Consider the following 23,098-nt stretch of genomic DNA (forward strand, 5'->3'; position numbering starts at 1 on the left):
AACGCTGATGATAATAATAGTATAACAATACAAAAGTAGGGCAAGTTGTCCTAAGCACATTGTCTGAATGGCTTGTTCCATCTTCTCTAAAGGGGCCCACAGCCCTTGCCTTCTCCTTCTGTCTTTACTCCACAAGTCGTCTCCTCACCACACATTGCAGCCTCTCTTGCCTCTTGCTATGACCAAGTCTTGCTACCATATCGTCTTCCTCAAAGCTTCTGTTTTCCTGTCCTGCAAACACCGTAGTTTTCCCTCATCACTCCCTCTGCTACAGTTCCTTCACTAACCTTCACCACTCCCTGAAGGTGGTTTGTCACCTCCTCCCTACCTCCTCCTGCAGCTCTTTCCATATGAGCAAGCACAGAATCAAAGATGCGCAGAGATGGAACTACCTGCGCCTCTGGAGCTGCTCTTTCCCAAAGCCACCAGGCGCACGCATGGAGGCACGTGGCCAAATGCAAACGGTGAGCAACACTGCACGCTCTGCCTATCACCCTTAAAAAAGCCTGATAGAAGACACAGCAGCTGAAGATGCTGACTAACACTGCCTTCCAATGATCTGTAATTCCAAGCATTTAGAGCTTGCAGTTGCAGAACAAATGCATCCTGGCAACGTCAGAAATTACGGAAAGCTTGGTCAGTTTCCCAAGCAAAGTTGTTTAGAAACAATGTAGGAGGTTAGTGATCTCTCTGGCAACTGACACTGTTAAAACAAACAATGAGTCAGTCTGTTAGTTTGTCATCCTCGGTCTAATAATTTAAGTAAGTTAAATAACCTCTCTAATGCGTGTCTGGATTTCGTAAGATATTAAGAGATGTCCTTTGTGGTGAACACAGCAAGTAACCACAACGATGTTGTTAGCACTTTCTAGTCCTCTCCAACATCACACTGTATCTTTGATAATGTTCTGGTGGAAATGGATCAGTCACCTGATCCATTGTCTTTTCTTCCTTCAGTAACTATGATGGACAGGAATGTTCTGTCTTAATTAATTAATGCTTACAAGGGAAAAAAGAACTATCACCAAGTCTTTACAAATAGTAAAGATAACAAAAGATTGAAGAAGGCAAAAGTGTTTTTTTTTGTTTCAAAAGTAATGTAAATTTCATCTCCTGCATCAGAAGCTGGAGGATCCTGACATGCTGGACATACTAAAATACAAGAATTAAAAATGCCATCTTCTAGTCTTGCAAACGCAATGTAACAATCAAATATTCCCAGATTGTCCAAAGGCAGCAAATATTACACAGAGGATGTGGAAAATAAGTTCTGCTGGCTTCTGTTTATTTCTGGAGAGCCTCAGATTGGTCTTTGGACAAACTTAATTCAGCAGTCTCACAGACAACACTTACCACTTAGGTGAGAAGGAGCTAATGAAATTTACTGATGAGAAACCCAGGGAGAACTATCAGCAGAGGGAGAAAGCACCATTTAGCATCTAGAAAAAACTTCACGACTTAAAGCACTGGAGCAATAAAACTGTCTGAAATTAGAAATCGTAGCTATTAATTTCTTTTGCACGCTACACAGAGTTTCCTGTTTTAAGATGACAGCTTAAGACTTGGAAGCAAAGCAAAAGCAACCAAAAAAACCTCGCAAGTGTGAGCTCCAAATGTGAGACCGTGCCTGCAAATCTCAAATGTAGCAATGCAGCAGCAGTGGACATTAAAAATAAGGAAGGATTAGTAACAAAAAGTCCTAATCTTATTTCTAAATGGATTCTGAGCGCATAGAAGGGACTATATCATGGGCAGCTTAGACTAAGAGATTAGTGCCGATATATATGCTGAAAACTATTAGTAGAGGCTCTGTTCATAAAGGAATATTCATTCTGTGGCTTGAGGCTAGCCAACCACACAGCGTTTGGAATAGGAGTATGCAATACTTGTCACTGTGTAAGAGCCGGATTGAGGAAGCTCTCCAAGTTGTTCTGAAATTAGACACAGGAAGCACCAGCCACAGACACAAGTAAATCATGATTATTAAAGAGGTCCCACATAGGAAGAAAGAAAAATAGTAAGAAGTAAGATAACATCAATCTGCACAATGTTTTTAATAATGATCAACTCCTAACTGCACATTTTCTGGTCTAAAGAGTATTTTATTACAGAAACTATCTGGAGAAAGAGCACGGGCACAACAGGCAACACCTTAATTCTAATGAAGAGCTTATAAAATATGTTCCACTTTGGTTAGGACTACAGTGTGTATTGAGGCCCAACTAGGTACATACAGCAGGGATCTTCACTTTTCTTTTCCATCTGAAATTACTCCTTAGTTTCCTACACTTTACAGCAGGCTCAGCTGTATGCCTCCAATGTATGCTCCATGCCTCCAATCACATGCTCTCTTTATCTCACTTCTGCCCTATTATTGTACATCACTTCTCTCCCTCTCCTTTCCACCATTCTTTTCAGGACTTTTTGCACTTTGCTATTTCTTAACTCACTATGTATTTCACCTTGTCATGTAAATGTAACTGGTATGGAATGACAGTAAGCTAAGCATCAGGCAATGCTCATCAGGGCTAGGCCTTTGTCTATGAGCTGACCAAGAACCAACAGGAAAAGCGCCCGCAGTAGCAGATACAAATGCTGTGGGTCCAACATTACCCTTGCTCAGTAGTCTGCCTGTGCTTTTTCCAGGCTCAAACTTTATTTTCAAAGTCTGTAAAGCTCTGCCTACCTCTACCCAGATAATTCTCCAGAGATTTGGAATGTTAGGATGCCAATTGTGTTGGCAAAAAGAAACTGTTACTCATTCAAACTGAAGCTATGAAACATTTACCAGCTCTACTACTCCTTTTCTTTTTTTTCCTCACCTCTTTTTTTTTCTATTTTTGACTAACTGTCCTTCCCAATTTTTCAATTATTTGGCAGTCTTTGTCATCATGAGCAGGACAGATCTGCATAGTCAATTTAGTTGTATCTTCTTGTCTGTCTGCTACCTCGGTATGTCTCCCACATATCTCCCCAGCTGACAGAGAAATACTCGCCAGAAATATGAACATGTTTGGTGTGGTTGAGCACTGTTAAGAAAGTGCAAAAACTGGCAATAAATAATTCTTCCACCGCATTCTACAGTTTCAAGTGCCATGCACTATGCACGACCTCAAAATGTAACTTTCCTCACTAAGGATAAAAGGTAATGCAGTACAGACTTCAGTGATGGGACCAACAGAATAAAAGCAAAACACTCTCATAGAACCCACACACAATCCACAGCCACTTCGTATACCTAACACTATCCAGGAAGGTGGGATAGAGGTTTTTTTGCAGCTATGTTAAGATCAATGCCATTATAGGAGATGTTTTGGAGAGATGGCCTCTGAGAGAAACTGCAACGGATATATAAAGCCATCCATCAGAAAAGTAAAAGCCATTAGGCATTTGGCCACAAAGTGAAACTAGGTCTTAAGAGACAAGGTACTGTCCAGGAAAACTGCAGTGACATTGCAAGATGCAGCCCAGGATATGATTTGCCCTCCAGCCTGCAGATGCACATTGCTGGATCATGTCCACATTCTCATCCACCATCATCCCCATGTCCTTTTCTGCAGGGCTCCTCCCAACCTCATCATCCCCCACTCTGTATCGATAACGGTTTGCTTACTTTTAGACTCTTTTCCACTCAACTATCAACAATAATCAGATTTCTGAACAGAGCTCAGGAGTATTTTAATTTCTTAGAGAATCCTAGTGTTTCCGTAACTCTTTGAATCCTCCTTAAGAACAGTCTAAGCTAGCAGTTCTAGCGATCAAATCACAATGAATCAACACTAGCAGAGGGCATTCTCCCATTTTAAAGAATAAAAATGCCCTTAGCACGCAAATGTCTGAGCAAGGCTGTTGAAATACAAGGCTCATGTCAAGCTCAACTAATTACAGTTTATTACTAGCTGCTAAAACCAGTGTTGTCTAGGAGAATGAAAAGGATCAAGTTTGGATTTAATCTGAAGCCTCTTCCACCTGACTATAGTGGAGTCTTCCATCCTTGCAAATCTCATTCTTCTCCCCACATGCTTACTCCATGCACACTCAGCTCTGTAGATAAACAAGATTAGCCCTTAAACAAGGTGCATTCAGAAGATCTGCTTTGGCAGCTTTCCTCCTTCTGAGTCGAAGGAAGCCAATAATAAAGACAATATATCTGACACTGAAAATTTAGTGGATGCACTTAAAATACATAATAAAATTTATACTCCCATATTCTATTAGAAGTATTACCTTTTAACCTTGTTAGTAAAAAGCCTAATATTTTACAAGAGAATTGCTACTAACAAAGAAATCTCAAAGAAAGAAAGAAAACAATTATTAAACCAAATTTAGGGCAAAACTAGAAGCATTCAAGTGACCTCCTGGACTTGTAAATTTTAGGTTGTTTGTGTGAAAAGCAGAAGTCACATTAACAGGGAAGTCATTGGGAAGTCATTGTGCCCCTGTACTCTGCATTGGTCAGGCCACACCTTGAGTACTGTGTCCAGTTCTGGGCCCCTCAGTTTAGGAAGGACATTGAGACACTTGAACATGTCCAGAGAAGGGCAACAAGGCTGGGGAGAGGCCTTGAGCACAGCCCTGTGAGGAGAGGCTGAGGGAGCTGGGATTGTTTAGCCTGGAGAAGAGGAGGCTCAGGGGGGACCTCATTGCTCTCTACAGCTACCTGAAGGGAGGTTGTAGCCAGGTGGGGGGTGGTCTCTTCTCCCAGGCAGCCAGCACCAGAACAAGGGGACATAGTCTCAAGCTGTACCAGGGGAAGTTTAGACTTGAGGTGAGGAGAAAGTTCTTCACTGAGAGATTCATTAGCCATTGGAATGTGCTTCCCAGGGAGGTGGTAGAGTCAGTGTCCCTGGAGGTGTTCAAGAGGGGATTGGATGCGGCACTTGGTGCCATGGTCTAGTCATGAGGTCTGTGGTGACAGGTTGGACTCGATGATCTTTGAGGTCTCTTCCAACCTTGGTGATACTGTGATACTGTAACATCTGTGTTTGCTAACATTTCAAGCTATCTTTTTTTAGGGTTAATAAATCTCAAATGCTTGCAAAACAAGTGAAAAGCTTGCAAGTACATTATTTCCATTTTTGCATCTTACATGAGAGTCTAAGACATTTGCAACTTTTAGCATGTGAACTTCTGCAGCTAAAATCAATAAAGAATTTAACAGAAATTAATCAAATAGCCTCATTTAAATAATGACAAGCAGAAATCCACCCACCCATTCCATAGAAATTGTTTATGTCTCTGGAGTGAAGAACATGTATCTCAGTGAAGTAGGGGAAAAGCCTGGAAGGTAGCACCACCTTTAGCGGTCAGCACTAACCAGATGACCCTTCATTTATTAACTTTGAATTAACTTAGGTAATAGAACAACCCAGCTCTTCCCAAACTTCTGTACATGAACTTCTACTTACCACAAAGGGTAATGCACTTCTGCAAGCTGCTCTACATCTCACTCAAAACTGAATTTTAGCATGTATCTTTAGCACTCTGCTATATCACTTTATGTGACAAATATCATAAATAGAATCCAAGAGTACTGTTTAGATCTGGTTCCATACAGTGATAGCATGATTTGACATTAAAAAATATCACTGAAAGGGACACTTCTTGTGCTGACAAGAAGTTAAATGGTTGCATTTGTAACCACAAGAGAAGAAAGAGTGCATTGAAGATGAATTGCAAAGGCCTGATCAGCTCAGCCCCGCGATGGCACTAGTTCATAGATTCATAGAATAGTTTGGTTTGGAAGCAACCTTAAAGATCATCTAGTCCAAATCCCCCTGCCATAGGCAGGGACATCCTCCAGGTTGTACAAACTCCCAGACTTGTTTGGAGAGCTCTACTTTCAGCCTCATAACCTAGATATGCTATAAGCTGATGAACTTTAACCACTTGGAAGATTTACTTAATATAGATTAAGACAGGCTCAGCACAAGAGGTTGTGCAGAATAAAGACTCTGCTTTACTTCATACTTTGTCACATTATATTTTGTGATGAGCAAGCCCAAAACTGAGAACATTAACAGATGAACCAGCAGTAAGACAAAACATTTAAAGGACTGATAATCATCATGCAGCAAACATTTCAGGTGGCTAAAAGCTTTATAATTCTATCACTTCACTTAATATATTTTAGTAGTCGCTCAATCTCAACAATCCTCCTTCTCGAGGGCTGGGAGAAGAGGATTTTATCTGCTGGCATCACCCAAAAATTTTAAAGCATGAACAAATACAAACTGAAAAATTGCCACTTTGGGATGAAGCTGCTCACAAGTAAGCAGATAAATTGTCATGTTATATGTATGAGGCTTCAATACTGCAATTACTTAGGACATACAGTTTATGCAGTCAGAAAATTGAAACAATGGCAACACCCTTGTATGACTGAGTAACTTTTCACACACTGTAACAGCATCTTTGGATTTTCAGAAACATGGATACAGCACACACATGGACTGTATCTACAATTCAAACTGCAATTGCAAGACACAGGTAGTAACCAGTACACAGCACTAAGCAAGAACACTGATACCACACTTAGGTGTTTCATAACAAAAACAAAGAGAGCAGCATGTAACTGTGTCCAGTTATCCAGCAAACAAACTGTGTCCAGTTCTGGGCCCCTCAGTTTAGGAAGGAGGTTGACTTGCTGGAACGAGTCCAGAGAAGGGCAACGAAGTTGGTGAGGGGTTTGGAACACAGCCCTGTGGGGAGAGGCTGGGGGAGCTGGGGTTGCTTAGCCTGGAGAGGAGGAGACTCAAGGGTGACCTTATTGCTCTCTACAACTACCTGAAGGGAGGTTGTAGACAGGCAGGGGTTGGTCTCTTCTCCCAGGCAACCAGTCCCAGAACAAGAGGATACAGTCTCAGGCTGTGCCAGGGGAGGTTTAGGCTGGATGTTAGGAAGAAGTTCTTTCATAGAAAGAGTGATTGCCCATTGGAATGGGCTGTCCATGGAGGTGGTGGAGTCACCATCATTGGAGGTGTTCAGGAGGAGACTGGATGGGGTGCTTGGTGCCATGGTTTAATTGATTAGGTGGGTTGGATTTGTTGATAGGTTGGACACAATGATCTTGAAGGTCTCTTCCAACCTGGTCTGGTCTGGTCTATTCTATTCTTTCTATTCTATAATATCATCCCCCATAGATTAAAAGAGACAGTCATCTTTGATTCAGTTTAGATAACTGGTTTAATGGCAGAAGAGTTGGACTTCTGTATTTTATTTCTTTTATCATTGTTGCAAACAACACACAGTTAAAATTCTTCAATGGTAGAGGGTGGCCAGCCAAAAAAAAAACCTCCAACAACTTGTTTGCTGGACACTGGGAATGTTTACATACAGTCAACTAAATAACTGAATTACATGTGTCAAATAACATGCCACAATTGCCCTATCTTCTCAATCATTTATTTACAGTTTTGACACAGACAGATGAGCATAAGCAGAACTCTGTGTCCATCTTACAAATTCCATTTAATGCCACTCACTATGTTTGCAATATTATACACAGAGAGAGGTTTTCAAGAGGAATTAATCATGACAAACACTATGAAACAACTCTGGGAACAACAAAAATACATGTATCAATCATAAGCCTGTATGGTTGTACAGCTCAGTTTAATTAGAATTGATGAACCTGTTAAAGTTATACCCAACGGTTTAATTGTAATGAGGTCCCATTGTTAGGGAAAAGAAAACTACTCAGTTTATTCTAAATATTAAATATTGACTTTAAATTATATATTTGGAAGAAATATGTCAGGGTTGTTTTTTTTCCCTTTGTGTGTTAACAGCAAGTTTAAATTCTCTATACACATCTCTTCAGTATTATTATGCACTCGAGTACACATTGTCTAAAGCTGTGGTGAAGAATCAAACCAAAGTCATACTTTTCACTAAAGTTATAGTAAAGAGTTCTGCTTTAAAAATATTTGGGAGCAAACATTCACTGTAACTGTGGCAAGTGATAAACAAAGTGCAAGTCTTTGCAAAGACCAGGAGGAAGTGTCGAAGACCTTAAGGCGGTGCAGCCACAGCGAAAGCAGAGATATTGTTACAAAAAACAAAGTGGTTCTCTATGGTACCTTCTTCACAATAAAAGTTATTCTTGGTTGTCCTTTTTACTAAAGTAGACATTAATGTTTAGTGTTATCTGCATTATCCTTACTCAGATTCACACAAGCCCTTTAAAATAATACTCATAAAATCCCACAAAGGATGACTTTGCCTTATGTCTGAGACAAAAGAAACCCAATGGATTGAATTTTCATGTGAGAGTGGCTTCCTCAAATTTTGCCTTGAGACAGACTGTAATTAAATGTTTGTTCAGACTTCCTCTTCTTCAACTGATTTGATACATTGATAATAAAAAGTCTTATGTCAGCACACTGACCCTAGAAACCTAGACAATGCAGGGAGAAATGAGGAAGAAGCAAATTTAACAGGGGCTAAAGGCTGAAAAGAGAATACAAATCATAGCAGACCTTGGAAGTCAAAGAATGCTGAAGAAAAAGAATTCTCTCACAAACAAAAGTGCAAAATATTTCATGGTTTCTTTACATTGTGGTATCTCCTTGGATTAGAAGAGTAACTTTATATATGGTGTTATCTTGCAATTAATACATCAATTATTCATTGCAATGGAAGCTGCAGGGGAAAAAGCCTACAGCGCTCATTTCAAACAAAAAAAGCTACCTGATCTAGTTCAGGTCTCTCCCTGCACTGATAATACCTGGGGAGGGGGACACAACACACAGGAAAACAACATAGCATTATTTCAATGTTCTCACTTGCACTTGGAATTGTTGTGTTTCCCAGAAAACGCACAGCACAGATGACATAAATTCAGCTTCATTTCTGATTTGCTCCATGTTGAAATAATAAACCTCTCTCCTCAGATCATGAGATCAACAAATGTGCATTTTCTAAAAGCTATTTCTGAATAGTCTAGAAATCACCAGACATTTTCAGTGCAACTGGCTTAAACAGCACCTGCAACTTGGAAAAAACTCACAGTCAACAGCTGTAGCTTTGGCAGTCCCCATCACTGGAGGTGTTTAAGAAGAGGCTGGATGGGGCACTTGGTGCCATGGTTTAGTTGATTAGATCGTGTTGGATGATGGGTTGGGCTTGATGATCTCAAAGGTCTTTCCCAACCTGGTTAATTCTATTCTATTCTATTCTATTCTATTCTGTCCTATTCTGTCCTATTCTTATAACACCTTAGTCCCTCACATGTTCATGCTTAGTTATTTAGAAAGGAGTGCACAGGTTCTTCATTTCTTTATTGACAGCCCAAACCCACCTAGAAAACAGTGTGCAAACTGTCAATTTTAGTTGGTTTTAATCAGATTGATTGAAAAGAAGTAACTACTTGAAATTAATTCTCTCTCTCTCTTTCCAGCCAAATGATCTTAGGAGGACACCTGCATGGAAGAGGACTTGATTCAGGGCTCCAGCACTTCCCTGAGAAAGAGGGAAATGCTGCAAAAATGCAGTACCTGAAATATTCATGACTATGTGCTCATCCACCAGCCAAGCCAGAGGTTGTGGGAGCAAGCAGGAGCTTCTTAAGGTAGCTAGTTAAATGATTTCTGAATGTGTGTTATGAAGTGAAAATCTTCTGCACACTTGTACCTAATTACAGTTAGCAGTGTGCACTCTATTAACACACACCTTTTCAAAGTAAATAGTCTGCAAACTCACACAGTATCACAAAGGTTGGAAGAGACCTCGAGGATCATCGAGTCCAACCTGTCACCACAGACCTCATGACTAGACCATGGCACCAACTCATGCAAATTGAACCACTACCTCCAATATACAATTCTGGAATAAGAAGATGCAATGCACCACATTAATTAGGTTAATCCATTATTGTTAATGGCTATTAATGGTGCACACCAAAACTGTTGTACCAAGTATGTTAACATACTACTTAAATGTGGCTTCTGCTTCAGTGCAAGGAATACTCGATTGTCAGGAATTAAAAGGCATTTTTGTTGTCATTGTTAATTCCGAGTAGGTTTAGGGTTTCTTTCCAGTTTTGAAAATAAAGCCTCTTCTGGAAATGTTGTTGTGACACAGGGATCTTCAAACAAAAAAACAAACAAACCCCCCACCAAAACAAGAAACCACAACCACACACCAAGGAGAATCATTACTTTTATTATTATTGGTATTATTTATATATTTGACAAAAATTCCTAAGCTGAGTCAAGTAAAAGCATTTTATGCTTCCTCATGAACCATCAAAAGGTGCAAAACAAACTTCCTGCTTCAGATTCCACTCTGCACTGCAGCACTTCAGAAGGAATAAAGGAAAGAAACTGGGAAAAAGAAAGATTTTTTTGGACAGTCTCATTTGGGAGTGTTAACAGCTACAGCCTATTTTCTGAATGAGTAATTGCCTACTTAGAGCAGACACAGTTATAGCTTTGACCTAGCCAGAGCACATTTTCATCACTTTTTCAGTATTCTCTTATTTCTTTATCTTCCATCTGTTCTTTCAGCATTCCTGTTCCAGCAGTGGGCAATGAGAGGCATTCTCTACCGAAGTGCTGCACTCTGAATTTGGATTCTAATTAGACATTTATTATTCTGCTGCATCATTGAACACGTATGTAACAAATCTATCTGGATCTCATGCAGTCTATTACAATTTAACCACACTATTTCCTATTACAGCATTAATGGCATTGAGAAGACAGTGATTAAAACCTTTTATTTTTTGCAAATGGAAGAATATTTAACAAATTGGTTTTCTTGATTAATTGTGGTTTATACACTGCAACTACACAGTTACAAATTCAATCCAGCTATTATTGATGACCTCACCGTGCTGTTAACAAGTCAGCTCCAAAATGTTTAAGAAATGCACAACAGAAAAGGATTCAAAGGTTCACACATCTAATCATGCTGAGCTGATCTAACCAAGTAACTTTGAATACAGAGCAATGTGAAGGGTCAAAAAGCTTATTAGAATTCACTCTAAACTCATTCAAACTCAGGATAAAAGAATGTGTATCCATGCTGAGGAAAACTAAGCCTTTTGTTGGATGCAAACAGTTTTACACAAAACAAAAAGTATTGTACTGGGCAGTTATTAGCTCTGAAAGTAACATTCTCAATGACAACAGAGCAGCTCCCTCAAACGTTTAAGATAGCTAAATTCCTTCCTGAGAAGCAGTGGCCTGGCGCTCAGTCCATACTTAAGAATTCAGCTAAACTACAAAGATGAAAGAACAGCACCACCTAGTTCTCTATTTAAAAGTGTTCAAATATTATCACCCATTGATTTATTTCTGTAATCTATATTCACATATGTGTGTGTATTCTACAATGGAATCTGTCAGGTTTCCAAAGGAAACATTAGTACCAAGTTTGTCAGGAGTTATTAAGCCATCTGATGGAGATGCTTTACAAGTCTATTCTGGAAAAATAAAATACAAATAAAGCTTCCATATGCAAAAAAGCTGGAGACTTGTAATAGTAAAATACTGTTCTGAAGCACAATAAACACTGAATGAATTGCTCATCCATCCCTAATACTACTTGGGGGAACATTTCTCTAATTTAAGCAAAACAGTGTGTTTCTATCGATTCCCCGGTACAGCAGTCTGACATTTTACAGTAACTATGTGTTCCAGATGCAAAACATATATTCATTACACAGGCATCACCAAAGCCTCAGTAACACATTTTAAAAACTGGTTATAGCCCATGCAGGTTGCTTCATATTTCCTACTTTGCAAACCACAGAAACAGGGTAGGCATTTTAGTGGTTAGACTGCAATTTTTCACATCAAGAACCTCCCTGCTGAAGAATGTTCAGGGCCATACCACCCTCAGAATGCCTGATCTCGACTGATCTCAGAAGCTAAGCAGGGTCGGGCCCTGTTAGTATTTGGATGGGAGACTGCCTGGGAATACCGGGTGCTGTAGGCTTTAAGAGGACACAGTCTCAAGCTGCGCCAGGGGAGGTTCAGGTTGGATGTTAGGAAGAAGTTCTATACAGAAAGAGTGATTGCCCATTGGAATGGGTTGTCCGGGGAGGTGGTGGAGTCGCCGTCATTGAAGGTGTTCAGAAGGAGACTTGATGGGGTGCTTGGTGCCATGGGTTAGCTGTTTGGGTGGGTTGGATTGGTTGATGGGTTGGACACAATGATCTTGAAGGTCTCTTCCAACCTCGTTTGGTTTATTCTAAATAAAGGTTTATTCTAAATGTTCAAACACCCATCTCTTATTCAGGAGGTTCACCATGACAAAACATCAGCACCTACGAGGCTACCAACTCCTACCACGTGGACATCTTCACCAAGTTTCACTGTCATAGCTGCCTGTGCTTCAATTTGCTAATCATGTGCAGGACAGCTTATTTTTCTAGTCATACTAGATTTCCGACGATCCCACTCAGATAAACAAGACATAAGAGCAGTGGATCTTTCTTTCTGAAGACATCCTCCATTTTGAGATTGCTATTCATCAGTCAATTCTGGTTCCATATACTAACACACACTGCAGTAGGTATTTTCTGTAAGGCTCTTAATTGAAATAAAGCACAAGTGACACTAGGACTGGTTTGGAAAGTGATGCCTTTCACACTGTGATGGCATGTCTTGTAACATGGGAGTCAACCACACCTACAAAGAATTTCACCTGCATTTGAACAAAATGTTTGAACCAAATGAGTGATTTGTCTGACTTAAACCAAGGAAAATTAAATACAGCTACTTTGGAATGATCTCATGTAGCACATTTGTGTCAGTCTGCTGACATTCACCTAAATGCCTTTTTCTAATGTGTTTTTTAAGTGGAGAGTCATAGCAGGAGAAAGCTGAAAAGGTGTGCTCATATCCTGCAAGCCTGAAGTCATGGCATGTTTTGTTCCAGCCTGATCTTCATACATAGCAATACAGAATCATAGAATGGCTTGACTTGGAAGGCATGTTAAAGAACACCTCGTTCCAACCCCCCCTGCCACAGGCAAGGACACCTCCCACTAGACCAGGTTGCTCAAAGCCTCATCCAGCATACATACCTTGCTCTTTCACAGCAAAGGCATTTGTGGTAACCCTGAAGGGGATGTTTTACTCCTAGAGAAAGTAGTTGCGCCATTCCTTGTCCCCATCTGTCTACCTACCTACTTATCACCTCATGGAGCCTGCTTAGGAGTTGACATGGCATGGCTCAGGTGCCACTGAGCTGACAGGTTAATGCAAACAAGTTATACAGCATCCATAACTGAGGCCTTTAGCCTTTGGGTCCCTTCACGCATTCTCCACCTCACGCTTGCAGCAGCAAACAGAAGAAACAAAGTTTGGTTTTATTGTCAGGTACCAGGCCTGCAGGGACACTATCTCATATTTTTAACCAACTAGTCACCTATTTTAACATTTCAATCTGAAGAAAATGTCTTTGTGAAAGAAATCCAGATGATAAGAGGGGAAAGCCTATGACATTAACAAGGCATTAAACAGCATTTTTTTTTCCCAGTTCTGTTTTGCTGCTGGGATTTACATTGTATTTCAGTTTGCAGTAGGCATAATCTAATGAACAATCAATGCATCTGAACTTCAAATCCTGCAATACAGATTTCACAGTAAATGAATATTCCCCATAGGACATGTTCACCTGCCTTCTTTATCCAGATTTCCTATTATTCCATTTTGCAGCAGATGAGGAAAAATAAAGTAAGTTTATAGAACATAAGTACCACTTGCTTTCCTAAAACCAAAGCAAATCTGCAAAATCTGATACAATTATTATTCTCAACAGCCAAAGACAGTTTGGGAAATTCTGCAATCATGTCATTTTAAATAACACCTCCCCCCACCCAAGTATTAACTACACAAATACGTAAAAGCCGAGTCACTTCATCTTCTATTACAAGATACATAAAAGAACAACCAAAAAAGGCACATATATTGATAGAAATTATGTTCCTTCCCCACCACCCCCAAAACTCACCATTCAGGACACAAAGCAATGATTTATAATGTGAAACCCAAGGATGACTTCGAAAGGAGAAAACATTTTCATTTTAGTCTGATCCAGTTCTAAAACTCAACTGACATTGTGGGGGAAAATTTGAATTTGTGTGAGCTCTGGACCATTGTTCAAGGAGCAAGTGAAACTTACTCACTCTAATAGTATATATTTTGCATTTGACATATCAAAAAGAAGCATTGACCAGTACAGTTACTGAGGAGAGCTGTGTGGAATACTTGACCAAAAAATACTCCAAGTAAGATAAGGAGAAGGTTCTGATAAAGCTGGGCAAATAGTCACGGTGTTAGCCCACACTCAACTCACACACTACTTGATACACATCGTCCTGATTATGTTTGTTTATGCATGCAACAGTCATGATATACCCTGAGACTGTAGCATGTTAGATCAGGAACAGTATGGCCAGCAGGAGCAGGGAGGTCATTCTGCCCCTGTACACTGCACTGGTTAGGCCACACCTCGAGTACTGTGTCCAGTTCTGGGCCCCTCAGTTTAGGAAGGAGGTTGACTTGCTGGAACGAGTCCAGAGAAGGGCAACGAAGTTGGTGAGGGGTTTGGAACACAAGCCCTGGGAGGAGAGGCTGAGGGAGCTGAGGTTGCTTAGCCTGGGGAAAAGGATACTCAAGGATGACCTTTTTGCTCTCTACAACTACCTGAAGGGGGGGTGTAGACAGGCAGAGGTTGGTCTCTTCTCCCAGGCAACCAGTACCAGAACAAGAGGACACAGTCTCAGGCTGTGCCAGGGGAGGTTTAGGCTGGAGGTTAGGAGGAGAGAGTGATTGCCCATTGGAATGGGCTGCCCAGGGAGGTGGTGGAGTCACCATCACTGGAGGGGTTCAGGAGGAGACTTGATAGGGTGCTTGGTTGCATGGTTTAGTTGGTTGGGTGGTGTTGGATGATAGGTTGGACACAATGATCTTGAAGGTCTCTTCCAATCTGCTCTGGTCTATTCTATTCAATTCAGGATTCCAGTCTCTAGAGAAAAATCCTTGCTAACTTGCTCTTATACCAAAAGCTGAGACATGCTCTCTTTGAGCATGTAACATCCTAACAATTATCAGACTTGATCTTTAGGTTCTGAAAAGCTTCTCCTTGTTAGATGTTGCTAATTTTACTACAACTTATTTTAATTTAAAATGGAAAGGATTCCCATTCAACTGCAGGGATACAATGCTTTTGTTAAGCAGAATGAACATTATGCAAGATGGTATTTATAGTTTCCTCCATATTAGTCCAAATCTCACCTATTTGTCATAGTATTACAAGGCCACACTATACAGCCCTGGGCACAACAATAACACTGTTACAAATTAAGAAGTGAAGTGGAAAAGTTAAAAAATTGTATAAGCTAGGAGGAAACTGCAATGCCATGCTTACTGAATGAACCAGCTAGTTCACATACCACTTAAACTCATGAAAAATTGCAACAGTAGTAAAGGTTTCCTCCAAACATGCAGAAAATAAGCTTCTTTTCCCTCATTTTCACTACTATTGTTTTAGATGTTAACAAAGGAATTAGTGTAAAGGAAATACTACAATATATTCCAGCCATATAATACCATTTTATAACCAGCCAAAGATTTGAGATACTGTTAAACCTTGGTTATGGATCAGTTTGGTGAGTAATATTGCTTGTCACTGTAGTTTTTCTTCAACTTTGCAAACAGCTGCAGTTTGACTTCTATATATATATGTATACACACACATATGTCATAGTATCATAGTATCATTCAGGGTTGGCAGGGACCACAAGGATCATCTAGTTCCAACCCCCCTGCCATGGGCAGGGACACCCCACACTAGATCAGGCTGGACAGAGCCTCATCCAGCCTGGGCTTAAATATATAAATATAAATATATATGCACATATACATATGCACACACATATATATACATTTGAAGATACAAACAATTTATTCCAGGTAATGACCTGAAGCATGAGCAAGTGTTCTCAGATATAAACCAAAGTTTTTGATTTTCTTTGTATGAAGTGTGTAACCCAATGGAGACTTCCTCACTGTCGTTCAATTTACATCCACCATTGGATCACAATGAAGCACCAATTAGCATGTCGAGATTTAAGCTTCATATGTGAAAAATATATTAACACTCAAAGAAGAAAAAAATTTAAAGGCCTTTGAAAAGGAAAAGTATAAAATGACCTTGACACTGGTATGTATTCTGTACCATTTGATTTCTCCTGCTTCAACTCATACGTCTTTTCACTTCATTAGGGACTAACCAGAACAGCCTTTCTGCCTTGTAGCGTAGCAGGAATAAAACCAGGTCAAGTTACACTGTTAATCCAGCAGATGTAGGTCAGTTAGGGATAAATAACAGAACAAATGGAAAATACCAAAGTGCCTACTACAACAACTGCTTCTGTGAAGCAATTTGGCCTTATTCTCTTCAGAGCTGTCAGTCAGTTGCAGCTGTAGAGTTTCCAATGCTCAGTCTTGAAAAGCCAAAGTTTTAAGACTTAAACTGTCAGTACAGCTTTGCTGGCCTACTCAGCTTCTGCCACAAGAAGTGACAAAATGCAGTGCATTGTATATTGATGATATCCAGCAAGACAAAAGTGCATTTTCACGTGCGGTCATACATAATGCTTGCACGTAACAGCACGCTCGGGATTTGGCCAACTAAGATTTGGCAATGGAATTACCATTATTACAGTCATTTGATTGATTTAAAATAGAAGAGCTGGAATAACAGAAACTGGAGTAATTTCTCCTATAACATAAGTCAAGTCTCCTTTGCACTATCCTTCACATCCAACAAAGAGAAGGACAGATGGTCAGCACACTGTTTACAGAAAGATCAGGATAGAGGGGGTATCAAAACTATGCAGCCAACCACTGCCCTGTGTATATGATGATACCTGCTGTTTCACAAATAACCTAAACTGCTCCAACTCCATTCACAGAACAAAGAATAAGCTGGAGAGGAGTTCAGGAATGTATCTCTCTGTTACCGAAACTTACAACAGATAAACATTAAGCTCTGCAAGAGCTTCAGGGATTCTAATTGAGAAACACAGACTATACAATAGTTATTTTTTCTGAAATGGAAGAGCAGCTGCCCATGGACCACTAATATTCTTTAAGAGCTATCTAAGAAAAACCGAGAATCATAATATAAGTATTGCAAAACAAAATCTGTAGGAATGTCAAACTATATTAAAAGTGATTTGCTGCTACTTCAAATGGGAAAGCTATGAAAGTATTCACACTCTCCAAGTACCCTTTGGTTAAACCAGAAAGCAAATAGAACTCAATTTACAGTTAGTAAGAAATGATCTTTCTCCCAAAATCCCAAACTTGTCATACAGCAAAAATGCTCCCGAAGAAGGCTTGCACAGAACTGAAGACCTCTGTTTTACAAATAAAAGGATAGGAAATAATTCAAGCATGATTTTATTTTTCACATTTACAGACGTCAGGGAAAGAAGACAGAATTGCAGGTAGGCTAATATTGTTAAGAGACAGAGAGTCTTCCAGTCCCTGTACAACAAAAATAACTACCTACATTCTTCACTAACTCCTTTTGGCCTGTTCCAAGTTGCCCATGTTATGAAGTCCTACACACAAAGCATCAGTATGAAGAGACCACTGGAAGATGCCATATACAACCTCCACTGTTAGCACTCTGTTTTGTCACTGAAATAAATGTTCTCTGTTTCGTTTTCTCCCCCTATGCATTGACTGACATTCAAGGCACCTGTCTGGAGCTCATTGTGCATTAACTTCAGAAAAAATTATAAATGTTTGGAGTTTGTCTTCAATTTTCACTTGCAAAATGAAGGAGAAGCATCCTGAAAGGGGTTGGGGGGGGGGGGGGGGGGGGGGGAAGAAAAATCAACACAACCCACACCAAAAAAAACCCACAAAAACCCCAAAAGGCAGCACATTCAGAACCCTGGCAAAGGTATCAACATTCATTCTTGGAAAGACTCTATTATTTTCAAAACATTTCCATTAGGTAGAGAAAGATAAGCTGTTTCAGGGCAGATTCCTGAGAGAAATCATTTTGCAAGTTACTCCTTGCCACTGGAATTTGATATTTGCCTTTCTTCCTTCTAAACACACATCAAAAAGTCCTTTGGAAAAAGGGATATGCTCATTAAGATCATACTTAATACTCGTACGGTCCCAGAGGAGACATGTACTAAACTATGTCTAACAGTTTTACCATTCTGCACTTGTTTTGAAATGTGTATTTTACCAAAGCATGTCAGTGATATCCTCCCTAGAGAAGACTCTCCATTGTTTGGAGTGTCTGATGGAATTAATCTGCTGTTGGATTAGAGAGTTGAAATAAAATTGAAGTATTCCTTCTTTCTCTTGGAGGAGTCATTAAGAGGACAGTGACAGCACTTTCTATTCCTACTTTTCAAATGTTAGATGAAGAGAGAATTATCATTACAGTCAACCACACTGGTGATATTGCTGTTCTCTTGGCAAATACCTGATGTCCATCACCATTTGTGACAAATAAGTAAATAATTCAAAATCCAATCTTGGCATTACATAGCAATATTAAAAGATTAAATCTTTGGTGAAAAGAGTAAGGGTAATCATATTCAACACGTCTTGTCAACAGTGGGATCAGGACAAAGTGATGGGAAAGGTAACGATGAGAACTAGGGCTTCTACAATAATCAGATATGGCTTAAACACATTTCAAGTCCATTATAATGGAATTGCAACCAACAAGCACAGAAACTTAGAATTAGAGGAAGGTTCACTCTTTTGCATTTCTGAAATAAATTAATCCATTTAAAAAAGAATCTTTAAAACAGAACAAAGAAGCAGACATGAAAAATGGTCACTTCAACAGAGGTGCTCTCCTTGATCAATGTTTCCATGAAGTTACTTCTTCAATGAGATACTTCAAAACTGTTTATTGTTGATTCAGTGACAGAAATTTGATGAAAGTTTTGAGTGTAAGGGTGATAAATATCAGACTGAATGATCCTTCTTCATGCATTCCTCAGAGAAACTGTGTCATCGTCATCATCAATGGGAATTCTGCACTGCTTGCCTCCTTGTAAAATTGAATATGGACAGCTGTAAGATGCCAATCAATAAAAATGGATGAACAAATCAAGCAAAATGATTTAAAAAATTAGGAACTAGCCAGATAACTCAACAGCTAGTAAGCCTACCAAGGCCTGAAGGGTGGTTGTAGCCAGGTGGGGGTTGGTCTCTTCTACCAGGCAACCAGCACCACAGCTAGAGGACAGAGTCTCAAGCTGCACCAGGGGAAGTTTAGGCTTGAGGTGAGGAGAAAGTTCTTCACTGAGCGTCTCATTAGCCACTAGAATGTGCTGCCCAGGGAGGTAGTGGAGTCACCATCCCTGGAGGTGTTCAGGAGGGGACAGGATGTGGCACTTGGTGCCATGGCTTAGTCATGAGGTCTGTGGTGACAGGTTGGACTTGATGATCTTTGAGGTCTCTTCCAACCTTGGTGGTTCTGTGACACAAGTCATTTGAAGAGAGCCATCCTCACAAAGTTTGCAGAATTACTAGATGCCTTTGATTTTCTGTAGACTGTATTAGGGTAACAATAGTTAGGCGTCAAGACAATCTCTATGGATACAGCATGGGGTTTCCAAACTTGTGCTGTAGAAACCCTGCTGAAAACTCACAAGAGAATCTGGATATACAAGATATTGAGAAATGTCTGATGACTTTGTGTTACATCAGCTTAGCTTGTCTGAGGAGTGGTCATCTACATATCAGTTGGCTAGAATTTTGGTCATTTTTTTTAATTCTGCTTTCAATGTATCTGGTCTTGGGGAAGCCTCCTCCATAAGCTGTTATCTGTCTTCACTGATTTGCTCCATCAGTGATCACAGTTTCAAACAAATTAAAGTGGCCCTACATTGTTTTCATTAGTAGACAGGTTGCAAGCATTTGAAGTGTCTGAACAAACCACGTTGAGAAGATTTGCCTAGTGTTGCTAGAGAACCAAAAGTAGATGATTTGCTACCACATGCAGCACTATCCAGGTCTTCCCAGAAGCAGAGCACATTAAGCCATTAGATGCCATTTGCATTATCACACAGCAGGGGGCTACAGCAGCTACAATTCCTGGATAATCTTAACCCATATCTGTATACTATGAACCCAACAAAATTACTTTCAGTGTTCCAGTTTCTCACATGGTGACTCTGTACAATAAAGAATTTACTTTCCTGGTTGCATGAAAAGGGCTTTGATGAGGTACTCGAGTTATTTTAAATACATGCTGTCCTCCAGCTGTTAAATTTTGTCAAAGGCTAAATAGGCGAAGTAGAAAAAATAATCAGAATGAAACAAAAAGTAAGATTGACTGTAAAGATATGTAACAGTTTAACCCCTTGGGATATCATTTAGGTACTCCAGAATCATTACAGTGCCCAAACTAAGAACAACAGCAGCCAGAGATCCTACTATTTTCACAGCAAATGCTGGAGAGGGCAGAGCAGACTAATACTATACCAGAACTCAGCTGACAAACTGTTTTTCAGCTCAACATGTTATTACTCCCTTTTCCACCTCCAACGCTCCCTTTTCACAGCATGCAGTTGACACTGGACTCTTTTACTTCTTGTTTGCCTCCTTTCCAAAGAGACTGCTTGCTGTTAATGTTATTCCATGCACAAGCTGAGAAGCATTATTCTATGTCCTCTTCCCTCAGCTGATGCTTCATCAATACTCAGGACAGATTCCTTAAGCAAGTCTCCCCACAGATCATGCCAGAAAGGCATACTCCCGTACAGGACATACGTCAGCTTGACTCTTTGTCATCTTGTCTTTAAACTTAATTAGCTTCAGTACTGCTTCAAACCCTCAGAAGAGAAATCTTATTCACATACAGAGATAACAAAAACCCTGAGTATCCCATGGCCCACAAACACATAACTACAGAAATATAACAAATCCATTGAGCCACTTCAAAACAGTTTGGGGAAGCAAAGCAGAAAAGGATACTTTTAAATGCAGTTATACAGATGCCAACAAGAAATGTGTCTAATAAGGTAACTGCCTGCCAGTTGAACCAAAACAAGGGGCAGGAACTGAGACAAAACGTTTATGAAGTAGCACTACAAGGCAAACCAAAAGAATCTGATATTGGTAAACACAGTCAGTAACTGCAACAGTTTCTCCTAAAAAACATTTACTCATCTTCCCTGTTCTCCTTTACCTTAAGAGAAGATACTAGAAGTTATTTGCACTGACTCCTGTCGTCTGGGGTTATTTATATGCATCACCACCACCCTCTTGTTTTTTTTTTCCTCCTGGTAGCAGTGCCCAGCAAAAATGCCTTCTGAAACAGGGCTCTGCTGAAGTGAGGTATATACAGTGCCTGAGTATTTTTGATTGACGTTTGGATCAGGAGCCGAAGAAACAATTGTGTTGGAAACTAAAACGAAGGGTAAGTTTTATACACACAGAGGCCAAGCTGGGTAACATGTTAAGCATCGCTTTTCCCCATCTGCAAGGACAGGCCCAATCTGGTTATTTTCACAGAGTCAGATTTGTATTACACCCCTTTCCTTGCAACATGTTTTTTACCTGATCCAGTTCACAGACTTTCATTTTGCCTGGCACACTCCCTGAGCTGCTGTGAAAGACATCACTGTTTTTAATCACTGGTTTACTCTCAAAGCTGCGATGTGCTGAATGCAGCTGATTGCATCCTAGGAAGGATCAAATCCTCCTCCTCCAGCAGCAGCCCCGATTTTATTGGTGACAGAAAGTCAGTCCAGACGCTTCTCCCCCACTCCCTCACCCCCCCCCCCCCCCCCCCCCCCCCCCCCGGCCTTCCTCTGCAGGGCAATGAATTGACAATTCACAGGGAAATGTAAAAGGCAGAGAGGAGCCAACCCCCAGGTGCAGCCCGCCACACATGCCCCAATAAATAATCTTGTATAGCACCAACACAGCAGCTCCTTGTGCAGTGACGTACAGGGCAACTCACAAACATTGGTAAAGAATACAAATAATCTGCCCGATGAAACTGTCCCTTGCAGCTGCCAAATGCACTCCCCCCAGCCCTCCCTTCAATCCTCGCCTTCACGACTGGTAACTTCCTCGGGAGGTGGAGCAGGGGCACTCGGAGGTTTCTGGCCGATTCGGGGCAGGGGGGGCGGGCATGAAGCTTCGTGTTTCGGGGACCCGGGTGGCTGTCTCTGCTCCCGCTACGGGCTGCCAGCCGCAACTCCCTCCGGAGATCTCCCTACACATGACGCAGCCGAGGGAAAGGCGAAATACATTAAACTTGACGCGAAAAGGCATGACGGAGGCGAGAGGAAAAAATAAAATCTTGCAAGGTCACTTAGTTTTAATCGTCGCTTCCGATTCTCCCTGCCATAGTGAGATACCCTGCACGCCAGCCAAAGGCAGGGGAGAGGGTCGCCTCACCGACCCCCGCAGCCGCCCTCAGGAGCGGCCGCCCGCAAGTAAGTGGCTGCGCGGCGGCTCCCTGACCCCGTTTACACCCGCCGGGCCGCGCGGCCGGTGCTCCCGTTGCCGCGACCCTCGCACCTGCTCGTCACCTCATCCCCGCCCCACCCCGCGCCGGGGATGGGGGGAGAGGGGGCTTCGCCGCCATCCCGCCGCCGATGAGGGGGCAAACTCGGCGACGGCACAGCGGCGCAGGCTTGGCTGCCGACTTGCCCCCCCCCCCCCCCCCCCCCCCCCGTTAAAGCGAGAGAGGTGTGGGGGAAGATCACCCGCAGGCAGACGCGGCAGCCACCGGCGCCCGAGCATCACGGCGCCCGTTCCCCTCCGCGGCGGCCGCTACGCTTGACTCGGACGGATAACGTTAATTAGGGGGAGCGGCGGCGGTGGTGCGGAGGGAAGAGAAGGCGGCAGTGGGGAGGAGGGAGGGAGGAATACATCTAGTCTGGAAACTAGCTGCAAAATGAGGCAGCCGGGGCAGGATGAAGGGATCCGCTTCTGAGCCCCCGGCTCAGCCGATTACCCTACGTATGTATCTCATACCTCACATACAGACACGCATTCCGCCGGCGGCGCGAGCGAGGAACGGACACCTCTCCATCTCCCCCTACACCTCCTCCTCCCCCGTCTCCCCGCCCGGG

General features: G+C 41.4%; 1 protein-coding gene and 1 pseudogene across 4 annotated transcripts in view; one reads left to right on the forward strand and one right to left on the reverse strand.

Annotated features, from left to right (window-relative positions):
• Positions 1-23,098, reverse strand: part of CADM2 (cell adhesion molecule 2) — a 620,606-nt gene that overhangs the window by 596,529 nt on the left and 979 nt on the right. The gene's annotated exons all lie outside the window — the stretch shown is intronic.
• LOC137444311 (5S ribosomal RNA) lies at positions 11,825-11,943 on the forward strand (annotated as a pseudogene).

Source organism: Melanerpes formicivorus, unplaced genomic scaffold, assembly GCF_026170545.1.
Source record: "Melanerpes formicivorus ecotype bairdi unplaced genomic scaffold, bMelFor1.0.p_v2 SCAF_11, whole genome shotgun sequence".
Taxonomy (NCBI): domain Eukaryota; kingdom Metazoa; phylum Chordata; class Aves; order Piciformes; family Picidae; genus Melanerpes; species Melanerpes formicivorus.